We start from the raw sequence: 9990 nt of genomic DNA, 5'->3' as shown, positions 1-9990 counted from the left end.
CAGACTTAATGGACTTGATCTGGCCTGGGCTGGGGTGTGTTCTCAATATACAATTGCTCTTGTATATAAAGCTCTTTTTTAAAAAGCTCTTTCTTATACACATATAAGTGTCTATGATTTTGTTTCTCTAGTCAATCCGGGCTAACACAGGCAGACTCAGAGCAGCCTCTGGTCTAGGGCCAGTTTTGTCCCTTCGTTGATGTGGCACCGTCTGCATTCGCCCCTTGGTGTCCAGATGTGATGAAGCTTTCCTACTCTGGCTGATGGGAGGGAACCAAGTAAGCCCTGGTTCTGGGAACATTCTGGAATTGCTCTGCCTGCTTCTTTCATGTGGTTCTCCCTTGGCCTCGGCTGGTGCTATGGATGGAATTGGTCCCCACCCCAAAGTGGGCAACTCCAAAGCTCTATACCTGTGATTCCAGGCCCACTTGGGAATGAGTGGTCTTTGTTATGTTAATACGGCAGAATTGTTGTTGTTAGGTTTCCTTTGAGTCAATTTTGACTTACAGTGCCTCTAGCACAGTGGTTCTCAACCTTCCTCAAGCTGTGACCCTTTCCTCATGTTGTGGTGACCCCCCAACCATCAAATAATTTTCGTTGCTACTTCATCACTGTCATTTTGCTGCTGTGATGAATCAGACGACCCCTGTAAAAGGGTTGTTTGACCCCCAAAAGGGTCGCGACCCCCAGGTTGAGAACCGCTGCTCTACGTGCCACAGACGGAAACGATGCCCCGTCCGGCGCCATCCTCACAGTTGGTCTTACATTTCAGCGCATTGTTGCAGCCGCTGTGTCCATCCACCTTACGAGGGAGAGGCGTCCTCTTTCTCGCTGCCCCTCCAGTTTACCAAGCACATGTCCTCTTCCAGGGACTGGTCCCTCCTGACAACATGGCCAGAGTATGTGAGACCAAGCCTGGTCTCCCTCACTTCTTTTGATTAAAAAATAATAATATTTTATTGACAGATCTTACTCATGCCAGTATCCCTTCCCTTCCCATAAGTTGGGATGGTCAGTGTCATGGGGTGGGGCCTGACCGTCACCCATGCTCTCCCCTCCCCTCTCACTGCCATCAGTACTCCCCCTCCATCCCAGGCCGTCAGCTTCCCATCCTCATCCGCACTTCAAAGGAGCTTCTGGCTGTACTTCTTCCAAGACAGATGTGTTTGTTCCTTTGGCTACTTTGGATAATCTTTGGGCACCTCGCATGAAATGCGAAAGATGAAATAAGCAAGGAGAGAAGCAGAGATTGGGGGACGGTACCAAGGTGGGGCTGTGGACATGGCTCAGGAGCAGAAGCTCCAAGAGACTGGGCTGGTCTCCAGAGTCGACAGAGCAAGAAAGCCTTCCTCCAGCGCTGGCATCCTCGCCTCCTCAATGGTGCGAAGATGGAGCTCGGTGTCTTCAAGGCACCATTGCGATCCTTCAGTTGTAGCGATGCTAGAGATCTGTGACAACCACACACCTAAAAAATCATCGCAAATTCCTGGAAGGGAAATTTCTTTTTCTTTGGATTCACTTTACTCATTTTTTTTTTTGCTGATTTCCCCCCAACAGTTTTATTGGCATATAGTTCACATAGCATACAATCTAATTGTTCAGTCATATCAATGAGTGGGACAATCATCACTACAATTCATTTTAGAACATTTTCTTTGAGCTTGTGTAAAGCATGTAGGTTTTTCTTTCTTTCTCTTTTTGTTTAAAAAAACCTTTTATTGTGATAAAAATAAATGCAACCACACCACATGGGGGCAAAACGTTAAGGGTGTGCAACAGAGCAGCCAGGGGAGCAAAGCAGTGAAGTCCCCGGGGAATACCAAAGATAGACTTTGGGGCCAGGGCATGGCACCCCATCAGACTCAATGAGAAAACACTCGTAAAGGCCAACAAACAGAGCTGGAACTGTTATAGGTTTTTCTTTTTGGTTGTTGGTGGTCTTTTTTTGATGGTGTTGATTTTGTTTTTTCATTTTCTTTTGTTGTTTAATTTTGCCCTGTCTCGTTTTTTGTGCTTATTATTGTCTCTGCACGTCTATCTAGATAAGATAGGCAGGATAAACAATCCAGGGAAGAAAACAATGGGACCGATGTTTCTGGGGAGACACGGGAAAAGGGGAGTCAGGGGAAAGGAAGTGAGTGTTAACAAACCCAAGTGATCTAAAATCTATGGCGAGGAGGGCAAAGGATGCCTGGTGGGGCTTGATCAGGGCAATGAAACCGAGAGGAATTACTGAAATCCAAATGACAGCTGAACATGATAGTGGGTCAAGAGAAAAGTAAAAGGAAATAGAGGAAAGAACTAGGAGGCAAAGGGCATTTATAGAGGTCTAAATACAGGCATGTACATATGTAAATATATTTATATATAATGATAGGGAAATAGATCTATGTACATATATTTATATGCTAAGTATTAAGTTAGCAGATGAATATTGGGCCTATCTACTCAAGTAATCCCTCAATGCAAGAACACCTTGTTCTAATAACCTGGTATTCCATGATGCTCACCTTCCTGACACGATCACTGAAAATAAAGTGGGTGCATAAGCAAATGTGGTGAAGAAATCTGATGGTGTCTGGCTATCAAAAGATATAGCATCTGGGGTCTTAAAGGCTTGAAGATAAACAAGTGGCCATCTAGCTGAGTAGCAACTAAGTCCACATGGAAGAAGCACACCAGCCTGTGACCATGAGACGGCAACAGGATCAGGTATCAGGTATCAAAGACCTAGAACAAAAATCCTATCAATGTGATGGGAGGGAGTGCAGAGTGGAGACTCAAAGCCCATCTGTAGACAATTGGACATCTCCTTATAGAAGGGAAACAGGAAGAGATGAGTCAGTCAGGGTGCAGTATAGCACCGATGAAACACAGCTTTCCTCTAGTTCTTTAAAACTTCTTCCTCACCACTATCATGACCCCAATTCTACCTTATACATCTGGCTAGACTAGAGCATGTGCACAGGTACAGATAAGAGCTGGAAACACAGGGAATCTAGGATAGATGAACCCCCCAGGACCAATAATGAGAGAAGCAATAACAGGAGGTTAAGGGGAAGTTTGGGGGGAGAAAGGGGAAACTGACCAGGGAGACGGGCAACAGAAAAGCGGGTGAAGGGACACATCAGACAGTGTTAAGACATGAAAACATTTTTTTAAATTATCATGGGTTCATGAGAGAGGGAGTAGGGAAGGAAGGGGGAAATGAGGAGCTGATACCAAGGGTTCAAGTAGAAAGCAAATATTTTGAGAATGATGATGGCAACAAATGTACAAATGTGCTTGACACAATGGATGGATGGATGGATTGTGTGATAAGAGCTGTATGAGTCTCAAATAAAATGATTTTAAAAAGTAAAATAAATGCAATAGAACATTTGGCAACTCAGCAGTTTTTACAATGTTGCAATTCAGTGTCATTTCATGGGCCCATCCTGCCATGCCACCAATGACGGTACCCTTTTCCAAATGACTCCGCCCCCGTACGGCATGAAGGCTTTCAGAAGTAACTAAGAGAGTGTTCATTGTTAAAATCGTGGTGCATGCGTGTGTGCGTGTGTGCATGCGTGAGCTACGGCGCATTCTTTCCGGGGCGGCCCTGAGTTCTTTAGATCTCTTATTTTTTCTTCACTAGGAGCCCGGTGGCGCAATGGTTACGCGCTGGGCTGTGATCCGAAAGGTCAGCAGTTTTCAACCAGTAGCCGCTGCGTGGGAGAAAGGCCACGCTTTCTACTCCCTTAAAGGGGCCAGTCTGGGGAACCACCGGGAAGTTCTAACACCTGTCCTCCAGGGTTGCTGTTGAATCCGCATCGAGTTTGGCTTTTTAAATGATTTTTTGGGGATCTAAATCTTGCAACCGCCTGTAGGTGTCACCAGAGGAAGGCAAGCCGGGGCCACAGAACTCACAGGGCAAACCACAGCTCAGGAGCAGAGAGAGAGAGCAGGGCGTGAATGGAAAGCACAGAAGAGAACTGATGTTTAAATTAAGACATCGACTCCACAAGCCAACGTCTCTAACAAGGCTAGAGGGAACCCCTTATTACAACAAAGGTAAACATTCCTAGCGGAATAAAGCCTTGTCCAAGTTGAAAGTCAATGAGGACAATGGGATCTGATTTACCCACAGGAGAATGAGCTCCTGAGTCATTCTGGGACATGGATGGATGTGGAGGACATTATGTTGAGAGCAATCAGTCCATTACAAAAAAAGAACAGCCAAAGTGACCCCAAATGGTGGGAAACAGAAAGATTTCTCCCAAGTTGTCTCCCCCAAATATATACCAAACTTAGCTGCTTGCTACAGGTGCCGAATTACTATACACTTGGGGGTCAATAGAAGTAGGTCAGGGGTTATTCTCCCTAAGGGTTATCGGCCATCCAGAGCAGGCAGACACCACTGTTTATTCCACAAGTAGGGCCCACACTCTTCTGATAAGCATAGTAGTAAATTGTTTCCCTGAAGGAGAGCCCAGGGAGGTGAAGCCCACTCAAAGGTGGCCAAGGTTAGGCCGTCATCATGAACCTAGGGTCCTTCCCTCTTGTCAAATGTATACCTCTAGTCCCTCCCCTTCCTAGCATGTGCACACCCCTACATCATCCCCTTCCTGTTACACCTATGCCCATTGTATATCCCCCTCTGATTGCTTGTATTATCTATTGTACATCCTCTACCTGTGAAGTGTGTGATTACCTGTAATCACACCCCCTAAGGAGATATAAGCCTTTGTTAGCAATAAACGGATGGGGTCTCTGGCCCACCTTGCCTTGCTCTCCTGCCCTTGGCCCACGCTGTGCTTGGACCTGGCTGGTAAGATCATGGCTGTCCAGGAGGTGAGCATGCTACTATGAAATGTGTCTGACTCCATTATTTCAATTTCTCTTTTATCTCTCATGCTCTCTATAACTTTATTATAATCTTTATGTATCTTAACTGTACAGTACAATTTAGTTGTGGGGGGCTGGCCTCTCTCCCCACACAAAATGGTGGAGCTGTAGAAAAGGATTTTAAATTCTTACCCACTCTAGCCTTCCTGGAGCCTACAGGGGAGTTGAACCCCTGAGATCAAAAAGGGTAAAAGATAGCTCTTGAAGTCTTCTTAAAACCAAACAGAAATGTACAAATGTGCTTGACTCAATGGATGGATGCATGGATTGTGATAAGAGTTGTACAAGCCCCCAATAAAATGATTTTTAAAAGGAAAAAAAATCCTGCCAAACAAGAGAAAACCCACTGCCATCAAGTTAATTCTGTGTCAAGGACAGAGTGGAACTTCCCCTGTGGGTTTACAAGAATTCATATCTTCATGGGAGCAGACACCTCATCTTGCTCCTGTAGAGTGGCTGGTGGTTTCGAACAGCTGACCATTCTGTTAGCAGCCCAATGCACAATGACTAAGAAGATCTGCTTTGACCACCATATTCTTTCAAGACTAGCGATAGGAGATCAAATCGACACAGAAACTTGAATGATTAGGTAGGAACATTCGGGGGGGGGGGGGTAAGGGGGCAGGGAGACAGTGGATGTATGTTAATGAGGGAGGAGCAGCCCCAAAAAGAAAATGGTTGCATAATTTAAAGGATGTCACCACTGGCGTTGACTTGCATACGAAGAAACGACTGCATGGCTGCATGCGCTGTGGTGTATATTCTCAACAGCAATGAAATGCGTGCAGTAAAAAATATTCTGTGGAGGAGGGGAGGAAGGGGGAACCGATCGCAATGGTCAACACATCACCACCACTACCCTGTCACCAGGGGGAGGAACAACAGAAACTGTGGGGGAAGAGAGACAGTGTTTGGTGTAAGATATGAAAATAATAATTTTTCTAGGGGTCACAAGGGTAAGAAAAAAAGAGGACCTGATACAAAGGGCTCAAATAAAAAGTAAATGCTTAGAAAATAATGATGGCAATGTGTGTACAAATATGCTTGATACAATGGGTGTATGGGGAAAAAAGAAAAAAAACAATGGGTGTATGGATTATAATAAGAGCTGTAAGACCCCCCCAATAAAATGATCTTTAAAAAATATAAACAAGCGGCCATCTAGCTCAGAAGCAACAAAGCCCACATGGAAGAAGCACACCAGCCTGTGCGATCATGAGGTGTCAAAGGGATGATGTATTAGGCATCAAAGAACAAAAAAAAATCATATCATTGTGAATGATTGGGAGTGCAATGGGGACCCAAGCCCCATCTGTAGACAACTGTATATCCCCTTACAGAAGGGTCGTGGGGAGGAGACAAGCCAGTCAGGGTGCAGTGTAGCAACAATGAAACATACAACTTTCCTCTAGTTCCTAAATGCTTCCTTCCCCACCACTATCGTGATCCCAATTCTACCCTGGCTAGACCAGAGGATGTACACTGATACATATAGGAACTGGATGATCCTTTCAGGACCAGTGGTGGATGGATGATCCTTTCAGGACCAGTGGTGAGAGTGGCAATAACAGGAGGGTAGAGGGAGGGTGGGGTAGAGAGGGGGAACCGATTACAAGGATCTACATAAAACCCCCTTCCTGGGGGACAGACAACACAAAAGTGGGTGAAGGGAGACGTTGGACAGTGTAAGATATGACAAAATAATAATTTATAAATTATCAAGGGTTCATGAGGGAAGGTGAAAAATGAGGAGCTGATGCCAGAGGTTTAAGTGGAGAGCAAATGTTTTGAGAATGATGAGGGTAACGAATGTACAATCTTTATACAATTGATATATATTTGGATTATGATAAGAATTGTACAAGCCCCCAATAAAATGATTTTAAAAATAAAATTAAAAATACACCATATGTTCTCACTTTTACTCACTTCTGTATCTTTGACTGTTCATCTCATGTCATCCTGATTTGGGGTACCCTGTTAACTTCCCTATAACCGCGAGCATTGTCTGTGAGTTCTGCGTGGCCGCTGCAGTGGACTGTGGAAGCCCGCAGAGAAGAGTGCCAGAGCCCAGACCTGGTGTCAGCACAGAGCAAGAGCAGGATGGAGGGTGGAGAGACGGACTCTCCTCTGCCTGCTGAAGCCAGGGGGAGCTCACCTCATTGATGGCCATCACGCCATCAACACTTGCCTATTACACGGGTGTGGCTCGTTTGTTACAAGTGATGAATCCACACCGCCACATCATACTGAAGCCACGCCCACAGTGTGCATCAAGGGTTACTCTGGCTGTAGAACTCTGTGGCTTTGGAGGTGCACCGCTGCGCCACCCACAACAATGTCACTGCACCCCAAAGGCCCTGGGTTTCCCCTGGTGTATACCACCCGGCCACCACTGATTTTTCTATTCTTTGGTCTTTTCCAGAATATCATTGAGCGCAGAGGTACTCAATCTTCCTCACGCCGCGGCCCTTTCACACAGTTCCTCATGTGGTGGTGACCCCCCAACCATAAAACTGCTTTCGTTGCGACTTCATCACTGTCATTTTGCTACTGTTATGAATTGGGCAACCCCTGTGAAAGGGCCGTTTGGCCCCACTATGAGACACGACATCCCTCACTGACCCATAGCCCTACAGAGGACAACACTGGAGACAGTGTGGGAATTGCACCCAATCTGACTCCACCACACTGAGGCAAAACACTAAGGGCGTGCAATAGAACAGCAAGGGGAGCAGAGCAAGGAAGTCCCGAGGGAGGACCAAAAACAGACTCTGGGGTCAGGGCTTGGCACCCCATCAGACTCTCCTGGAAAACATTCCTAAAGGTCAACAAACAGACCTTGAACTAATTACAGGTTTTCTTTTTTCTTTTTTTTTTTTGGTCATTGGTTTCATTGTTGTTGTTTTCTTTTGTTGCTTTGTTTTGCTCTGCCTTGTTTTTGTGCATGTTTTTATCTCTTCAGGTCTAACTAGATAAGATAGGCTGGATAATTCATCTGGAGGAGAAAGCAATGGGACCGATGGTTCCAGTGACATGGGAGAGTGGGAGGTGGGAGAAAGGAAGTGGTGTTAACCAACCCATGGACAAGGGAAGAACAAGTGATCCAAAATCAGTGGTGAGGATTATGTAGGAGGCCTGGTAGGGCATGATCAAGGGCAATGTAACAGAGAGGAATTACTGAAATCCAAATGAAAGCTGAACATGATAGTGGAACAAGAGGAAAGTAAAAGGAAATAGAGGAGAGAACTCGGGTAAAGGGCATTTATAGAGGTCGAAATAAAGGCATGTACATATGTAAATATATTTATATATGATAATGGGGAACTAGATCTTTGTGCATATATTTATAGGTTTAGTATTAAGGTCACAGATGGACATTGGGCCTCCACTCAACTACTCCCTCAATGCAAGAACACTTTTTCTATTAAACTGGCATTCCATGATGCTCACCTTTCCAACACAATCTTTGAAGACAAAGCAGGTGAATAAGCAAATGTGGTGAAGAAACCTGATGGTGCCCGGCTATCAAAAGATATAGTGTCTGGGGTCTTAAAAGCTTGAAGATAAAAAAAAAAGGCTTGAAGATAAACAGGCAGCCATCTAGCTGAGAAGCAACAAATCTCACATGGAAGAAGCACACCAGCCTGTGTGATCATGATGTGTCAAAGGGATCAGATATCAGGCATTGAAGAGCAAAGAATGATATCATTGTGAATGAGGGGGGGTGCAGAGTGGGGACCCAAAGCCCATCTGTAGGCAACTGGACATCTTACAGAAGGGTGGCAGGGAAGAGATGAGCCAATCGGAGTGCAGTATAGCAACAATGAAACATACAACTTTCCTCTAGGTCTTAAATGTTCCCCCCCACTACCATGATCCCAATTCTACCTTACAAATATGGCTAGACCAGAGGATGTACACTGGTACAGATAGGAACTGGAAACACAGGGTGTCCAGGACAGATGAACCCCTCAGGACCAGTGGTGATACCGGGAGGGTGGGGTAGAAAGGGGGAACTGATTACAAGGATCTACATATAACCCCCTCCCTTGGGGACGGACAACAGAAAAGTGGGCGAAGGGAGACACCGGATAGTGTAAGACATGACAATAATAATTTATAAATTATCAAGGGTTCATGAAGAAAGGATGGTGGGGGAGGGAGGGGGGAAATGAGGAGCTGATACCAAAGGTTGAAGTGGAAAGAGTGTTTTGAGAATGTGATGGCAACGGATGTACAAATGTGCTGGACACAATGGATGGATGGATGGAGTGTGATAAAATGATTTTTTACACTTGATCTTAGCCAAAAGGCCGAGAAGCAATTAAAATTATTTTTTTAAAAGATAAAGAAAGAAAGGGTTGTTTGACCCCCAAAGGGGTCTGGACCCACAGGTTGAGAACCGCGGATATAGTTGGAATCATAACAGTATGCCGCTTTTTTTCTCTCTTTTCCGGACTGGCTTCTTTCACTTATCAATATGCATTTCAGGTTCCTCCGTGGCTTTTTGGCATTTAAGAGCTCATTTCTTTTCATTGCACGGTTATATACACATACATATCTATAATTGTTTTCTTGGGGACTTGTATAGCTCTTATCACAATCCAGCCAGCCAGCCATTGTGTCAAGCACATTTGTACATTCATTGCCATCATCATTTTCAAAACATTTTTCTTTCTACTTGAGCCTTGGTATCAGCTCCCAAGGGTATCGTTTTAAAGACTGCAGAGAATTCCTGGACGGCGCCGTCAGCACGGTAGCTGATGCTAACAGATGCTGCAAGGAGTCTGACCCCTGGGGTACTAAGGGCACTGGAGACCAGAGCCCTGCTCCCTGTGCATCCTGGGATGTGGCCATCATTCGTTCTCCAGGTTCCGAGCAGATCGCACGCCCCAGGCCCACGTGGCCTCACAGTGGGACCAGGAGCACCTAACTTCCCGGGCTTGGGCTAGAGGGCAGGTTGTAAAATCAGAGAACGTGTTCTGCTGACATGGCGCTCACTGTGATGCTGATCACCGACGAAGCAGGAGGCCCTCACACCTGAACTTGACCAGGAGTGGAGAACGACTCCTGCCGGGGTGGGTGGTAACTGTCCCCCCA

The sequence above is a fragment of the Tenrec ecaudatus genome, chromosome 12, assembly GCF_050624435.1.
Source record: "Tenrec ecaudatus isolate mTenEca1 chromosome 12, mTenEca1.hap1, whole genome shotgun sequence".
Lineage (NCBI taxonomy): Eukaryota > Metazoa > Chordata > Mammalia > Afrosoricida > Tenrecidae > Tenrec > Tenrec ecaudatus.
The sequence above is the reverse complement of the archived record's forward strand: the minus strand, read 5'-3'. Positions refer to the sequence as shown.